The sequence below is a fragment of the Myiozetetes cayanensis genome, unplaced genomic scaffold (assembly GCF_022539395.1).
Source record: "Myiozetetes cayanensis isolate MyiCay16 unplaced genomic scaffold, myiCay2020 scf2-11, whole genome shotgun sequence".
Lineage (NCBI taxonomy): Eukaryota > Metazoa > Chordata > Aves > Passeriformes > Tyrannidae > Myiozetetes > Myiozetetes cayanensis.
Genome location: NW_026087411.1, coordinates 45,830,276 through 45,837,360, shown reverse-complemented (window position 1 = coordinate 45,837,360; position 7,085 = coordinate 45,830,276). Strand labels below are relative to the sequence as shown.

General features: G+C 42.4%; 1 protein-coding gene across 2 annotated transcripts in view; it reads left to right on the top strand.

Annotated features, from left to right (window-relative positions):
• Positions 1-7,085, top strand: part of PACRG (parkin coregulated) — a 258,467-nt gene that overhangs the window by 236,167 nt on the left and 15,215 nt on the right. The gene's annotated exons all lie outside the window — the stretch shown is intronic.

Below are 7,085 nucleotides of genomic sequence, written 5' to 3'. Positions count from 1 at the left end.
TGGGCTGGTGAGCTGAAAGTGCCATCACTCTAAACCAATCATCAAGAAAGGGGGAAAAGCCACATGGTCAGTGCAGTGTGGGTGTTTTGCAGAGCAAGGGAACCCAGTACAGTAGGGTAAATCCTGCTGTTCACTACATCAGTCAGTGCCAGTGGAGTGTCTCTACTTCAACATCAGTGAAAATAATGGCAGAACTTGTGTCTCTGGGTTTAATGATTAGGGTGGGTAATTTAAAGCTCATTGGTTCCTGCCGCTGCTCTCCTGTTAACTTGCTGTGGTGGGACATTTGGGTTGTAGCTCGACCTCTTTATGCTCCAATTTTCCCTTCAATAGCATGTGAATACTAGCTGTTTTGTTGAGGTGTTGTGATGATCTGTTAATTGAGGGAACATGCCAAATGCATTAAACCCAGTGGAAATGGGCTATGCAGCATTATTAGCATGTGTACAAGTCTACATTTTGGGAAATGTTTAAATTCCACCTCTTAAATATCTTTTGCAAATGGAACTTGCAAAAAAAGCAGGGCAAGCACTGCTAACACAGCTTTGCCACACACTGTCAAGTGCTTATAAATTCTATTTATAGCTACAGTTAAAGATTCAGATATGCAAGTACTCCATTAAAAGACCACATTAATGAGCCCTTAGAGAAAATATCTCACAAAGCCTTTTGAGCTTGTAACTGCTCAGTTGTGCAGGGCTTCTTGCTTGTTAACATTCATAAAATATAAATACTGTACACTAAACACCAGCACTTTGTGGATCACAGTGACTTATCTCACCATCAGCACTGTGAGGTGAGCGGGGAGGCAGGAGCATCGCCCGTGGGGTGGCCGAGCTCTGCTGCAGGCTGTCGGTCTGCACGTGTCACTCACCCGCCGCCTCATCTGGGGGCCTGTCTTTGCAGCGCAAAGCTGAGTGGCAGATTGACTCACAGGTCAGTATCTGTGAGTATAATTTCAGAGAGAACAATCAAACCTATTAGCTGAGAGTGGCAGAGCTGGGCTGTCTTGCAGTCGCAGCTCCAGACTGTGGCAAGTATTTGGAGCAAAATCTAATAGACAAAAATCACAGGAGATTTTTTCCTTTTTCCTTTGACATAAGCTAGCTGATGAGAAGTGTCGTTTGAGAAAGAAAAAGTTGCTATATTTGATTTGTCATTATTTCCCCATTGTCCTTCCCTGCCTCCGATTATACAGTTCCAATTTTCTCTTTCTCACCTCTCACAGAATTCCCTATTTTAGGTTGTGACAGATGCTCTTGCTTAAATGTTTTTGATATATGTTTTATCTGAAATTGTTTCTTCGAGTCTGCATTGCGTAAACAAACATCACTGGAGCCCATTTAAGAATAATTCCCTGTAACCTTTAATTTAACCACATTTCCATCCAACTACAAGCCCCAAAGCACCTGAGCTCTAGATAAGGCCATTTCTGTGTTTATATCTGACTCTCAGCAAGATGAAGAAACTGAGGTCGGGCAAGACCGAGTAACTTCTTGGATGCTATTTGCTGGCACTTGTTACCAACCAATCTATGTCCTTGTTTTTGTGCTTTTGGTCCCGCAGCCTTTCAAACAGAAGGTGCCCTCCTGGAAGTAATAATTCTGCTCATGAAATGAAAAATAAGGACAGCAGGCTTTAAAAAGCTTCAGGGCAGTTTTCAAATGTGTCATTGATTTCAATAGTGCATTAGTAGGCTTGTTAAGCAGGATCTAAAGTGCTTAGCTTTATTTTATGGTGGTGAGTACCTGATTGTTCAAAATATTAGCATCTTACTGTAACAGCAAACTGGAAAGTGCCATAAACTGCCCAGTGCTGAGACTGCTGCACCATTACTGAGTGCCTGATAAAACAGGGGCATTTGCAATCAACTGGCAATGTAGGCAAAGGCAGGGCTGTGGCTCCTCGTTAATTTCCCTTTATCTGTCTTGTTCTGTCTGTTGGCAGAGCATTGCTGTCTGTCACATGTACCGCGTGTGAGCTCCTGCTGAATTCCTCCCCTTGAGCACCATTTCTGCCCATCTGTAGATGAGACTCAGATGTCACCTGTGCCAGAAACCTGGGAGACAGCAGGAAAAGTCCTATGACCCAAGGGGTGGGTTGCTATGCTAGGAGATCTGGGTGTATGTCCCCTGCCCTGGCCTGGGGAGCTGGTCCTATATGCAGCAAGTTGGTGGTCAACAGGGTCAGCACATCAGCCAGTCAGAGGGACATCTCCATGTAAAGCAAATCTTGACTCCACTGACTGTGCTGACTGACCTCCACTAACTAAAAGAGGAGCACGATCTGATCCCTGGTTCCCAGGTTTGTGTTCAAATGTGTGACAAAATCTTATGGTGTGGAACAGCTGTAACAGAACAGATCCAGAGAAATTCAGTCCAGAGCACCTGAACTGCATGCCAGCCCATGTGTTGTCACATAATCCTTTGTGTAGCTGGGGATGACAGAGCCACCAGGAACAGGCTGTACCCTGACTTCAGCATTTTGGTCAGCCAGCACAGCCTGCAGCCCTGACTGACCCCTTGTACCTGCAGGCATAGCTAGGCTGGGCTTCTCCTTGGGGCCATTTTGGCAGAGAACATGCATCTTCAGGGAACAAGCAAGAAAGGAAAGGCTGGGAAATGGTGGAAAGGTGGGGATATATTGGGTTTGTAACCCACCATCATTTTGTATCTGTCTGGGCAGAAATGGTTCTGTGAGTTTTCAGCAGGGGAAGTATGAGGGTCTTCAATTCTTACAGTCTTCCAGGAGCAGCTGGCAATGGAGCTGGGGGCTTGGGGCTTACAGCAGCGACTTCCTCTTACACGTGCTGGGGTTTGTTCATAAGGTTCATCTCCTCATTTTTTGCATCTGTGTAGGAAGCAAATTCCCACCGCTGAGGAATTAAATATTTTAAACCACTACAAAGCAATGGGTCATGTCTGTGTTATCAGAGTCCTGAGGCTGCCTTGCTGGAAGCGATGCTGGCTGCAGGCTGGCCCAGCCTTCAGCTGTGTTAAGTACATATACATCAAGGGTCTGTGTGAAAGGAAATGGGAAAACGAGAGGGAATTATGTGGGCAGGAGGAATGAACAAAATGGTGCTGGTGGAGGCAGGACTTGTGTGTGGGACAAGGGGGCTTGAAGGCATTAAAAAATGGGAAGCTTCTCAGAAGAGCAGCTGGGATTCTGAGAGGAAAAAAAGTAATAGCTTAAAGAATTAAGAGGATATTTTTATTTTCAACTCAATTAGGCACTTAAGTTCATTCACAAATGTGGATCATCACTTCTGTACGCTGGTTTCCCTCTTCATAAAATGTAAATAATAACACTATCTTTACTCATAGAGTGGTGTGAAAACAAGTGCATTCGTATCTGGGAAGCATTTATGTGCTGTATGGGAAGTATAAGCAAAGACTATGAATATATAGTTAAAGCTGTGGGCTGGCATTGAGGCTCTTGGCATCTGCCCAGATAAGCCATGCATCATGCAAAAGAGCTAAGAGAGAAGGATACGAAAACATAGGCCAAACTTAGTGAGTTCTGAAATCAGGAACATGTGACTCCCCAAAATTAGAAGTGCAGAAGCTTTGAACTCTCAGAAAACACTGAGAGGGGAATATGTCTTCTTCAGCAAATGGCAAAAGGCACTGAAGAGGTAGGATACAGGGAGGAAATATCAAAGGTATATTGAAATCAAGAAATCTGTACACCGTTGAGAAATAATTCTGCTTGAAGTAGAGATGACCGCTGTGGTTGACTGGGGAAACGAAAAGAGCAATAAAGGGAGACTAAAATGAGACCTATAAATCAGCAGGGTCAGCTCTGCAGGAGTGGGTAGAAGAGCCAATTGCAAAAGAAGAATGCAAGAAAATTATCAAAAAAAGCTGAGACAGGAAAAGAAGAAAAAAGATGTGAACACGACAAAAGGTTTTATTAATTTGGTATGTGGGAAGGCAAAGGTCAGCTGGGGAGACAGCCATCATCTTCCTGAGCAACAGGGAGGCTACCTTGACAAAAAGGGGGATATTGCCAAGAAAGTGAATTACTACTTGTACCTCAGTATTCAGTAGGGAGAGATGTTAAGTCTGTCACAGTTTCTATGAATTTTCAAGGACAGAAAATAAAAAAAAATATTAACTCTAAAGGCTACCAGGAAATCAAATAATGGACTAAACCCATCTAGATAAAGAACTATTTAAAAAGTGTGTTGTTTACACCCTAGGTTTATTTTAAAAAACAGATGTCAAAGGAATGAAATCATCCAGGAAACTTAAGCTGGCTATGGGAGTGGTACCAGAGAAGTTAAGAGGATACATTGCTGAATCCCAGACTTTAAAGGAGAATAATGGAGGAAGAAGTGTCTATCAACTTCAGGGAGCACTTGAGACAACTGATTATCATTATCAGAAAGGCAAATATAACTGAACACCAATTCTTTTACTTCATTAACTAAAAGAAGAAAAATAGAGGTTAAGAAGAATAAAAGATTAATTTTAGCATCCTCAGATTTCAAGAGTACAGGGGTTCAGTGCTCCATGGGACATCACTGTCTAAGATGAGAGTGTGCATCACTGAGTTCCTAGATGCTGGGCTTGATTATTGAATCCAGATGATGATAAAATATATGTAGTGATTATTTAGGGTAGGGGTGGATAATGGAGTGACATGCTTATATATTGAACTTTGTTAGCACTGTGCAGCTGTCACTTGGAAGAAAGAGCGCAAGGAAGAAAAGACATCAAAGAAAGAGGCATCAGAGAGTAAGGAGGAGGAAGGCTTTTGGAAGCAGGAGATATTTGCACTGGTATATGGAATTTAACCTGAAAAAAATTTGAAGCTGGGAAAAAGAAAGTCAAGGTAAAGGTGCCTTAAGGAGATAGCTGGGCCAAGTCAGCAGAGGAAAAATATCTGAGGGTAGCAGCCAAGTTTCTGTTTGTGTTCCTTTTTAAGGTTCAGGGAATGAAAGAACTGGGTATGAATGTTGCAACATCTAATTTTTATGTACTTTGATAGAGTTCATAACCTTAACACTTGCATTTACTGTGCTTGAGGAGACAGAGCTACCCAAGCAATGGGATCCAAAACTTGTTTCATACTAAGTTGGCAATTATCCTACAAGAAGTGCTGCACATACCTAGTGGCATAAGGCGTTTCAACGCCTCTTTCCACATGGAGTTTGCTGTGGAACTAGAGCACAGCTGGAGCTGGGTTGCAGGTGCTCCTTTCAGCTGACTTCTTGCAACCTCCTCTTATGACAGTAATCAGCACATGTGGCTGGGATGTGGGGACACTGAGTTCAAAGCTTTCTCTCTCTTCCTGGAGTGTTTCAGCCTATAGCTCTCCTCTGTCACACCTTCTTGAATTAGGTTTTTCAGATCCCTCCCGAGGAAAGCTTTTCTAATTTTTATGTGTTGCCATTAGTCCATAGAGAGAACAAGAGCTAGGGGCCCAGCAAGACCGTCCCACATGGCTCAGGTGTCCTCCTGCTGCTGTTTCTATTTCAGCATGACATGAAAAGTGGGAAAGATTGAACATATTAATATTGAAGTTTTGGGTTCCAGGGTTCAGCTTCAGAAGGAGGGAGGCTGAAGGACGATAAGTAAGTGAAAATGGGCAGCCTTAAGGGCATGTAGAGCTCTAGCAGAATTTTTGAAAGGAAGAATATTCAGATACATGGAGGTAAGAGAAATCGGAAGAAAATGCTAGATTTCAGCTTACTGCGGTAGGTTATGCCAGATGGACTGATATCTTTCTTTGATTAAATTGAATTATGTCCCAGATAAAGGAAATGCTTAGTTCTCCTGCTTAGGAAATGTAGATGCATGGTGAAACTGGATGACCTGAGAATTAGAAAGGGGAACTGCGAGGCAAAAAATTATTTGGCTGGTGGGAAAATGACAGTGGGTAAGTTTCAGAGGGAAGGTAAAGTAGTGCAGTTAACAGAGGAGTTTCTGAAGAATCATCTTCAGGACCCCATGACCTTGATACAAAAAGAAGGTAGCGACATTCTCTGCAGCCACAGCGTGAGAGGAGAGGAAAGGCTGATACCCCGGGGCCCTGAGCTGATGGTAGAATGCTGTGGGGTTGATAGAGGCAGCCTGACAGTCCCAGTTAGACACTGAATTTAGATACTTATGGTGAGCTGCTGTAAGTAGCTTGCCTTTCCCTGCAAGAAATTCTTCCCTTAGTGCATGAATTTTACTGTATCAATGTCCCTATGTATTTCCAACTGGTATTGTTAAGCTGTTACTGTAAATGACATGTAGATCAAGGTGTAAGGGAGACCGTGAGTTGCCAGCTGCATCCTAATGCATATTTTCATGAATCTAGCCCCCAAAAAGATGCCAAAATCTTTACTAACTCGCAGCTGTGACAAAGTCAATAAGGGATCCTAACTTCTAACCTAACTGCTGTTGGCATTTACCTATCTTCAAAGGAATTATTTTTGTATTTGTGTGTGTAGATAGCAAGAAATTAAGGGATGTCAGAGCTGCTTTGCTATGGCTGCAAAGCCTCCTTGAGCATTAAATTCTTCCATGTAGTCTAGGTATTTACAAATGATGACCTTACACTTCCATCAGCAGGTGTGGACTTCTCTTGTGGGGGATCTTTACCTCTAGTCAACTCAGGCAGTAACATGTCTAGTGTAAACATGAGGCCTTAAATATTAAACAAACCGTATTTTGAAAAAGAATTCAGTCCTGACAAACTTACATGGACAAAACCAGCCAAAATTTCTTAGTACTGAGGCAATTTTTACCTCTGAAGGGCTGGGTTTTGCTAATATAGTCATGCATCCTTATCTTATTGATCAAAATGCTTTACAAAACACCACCCCGTACCATCTTCCTTTTTTTTTTTTCATTTCTTTTTTTCCTCTCCTCTCATTAATTTCAATCATGTAATAAGAAAACCCAGTTATGTTAATTGGTATGACTGCCCCTCAAGGGCATTGTGAAGCATGAAATAATTCCATTCATTACTGACAATGCAGGGACATGAATTTTCCCTTGAGGATCTGTTTCGTCTTGTGATTTGGTGACCATACAGAACGGTGATAGGATTACGGACATATTGTTTTAAAATTAATAGTTCGTTAGGGA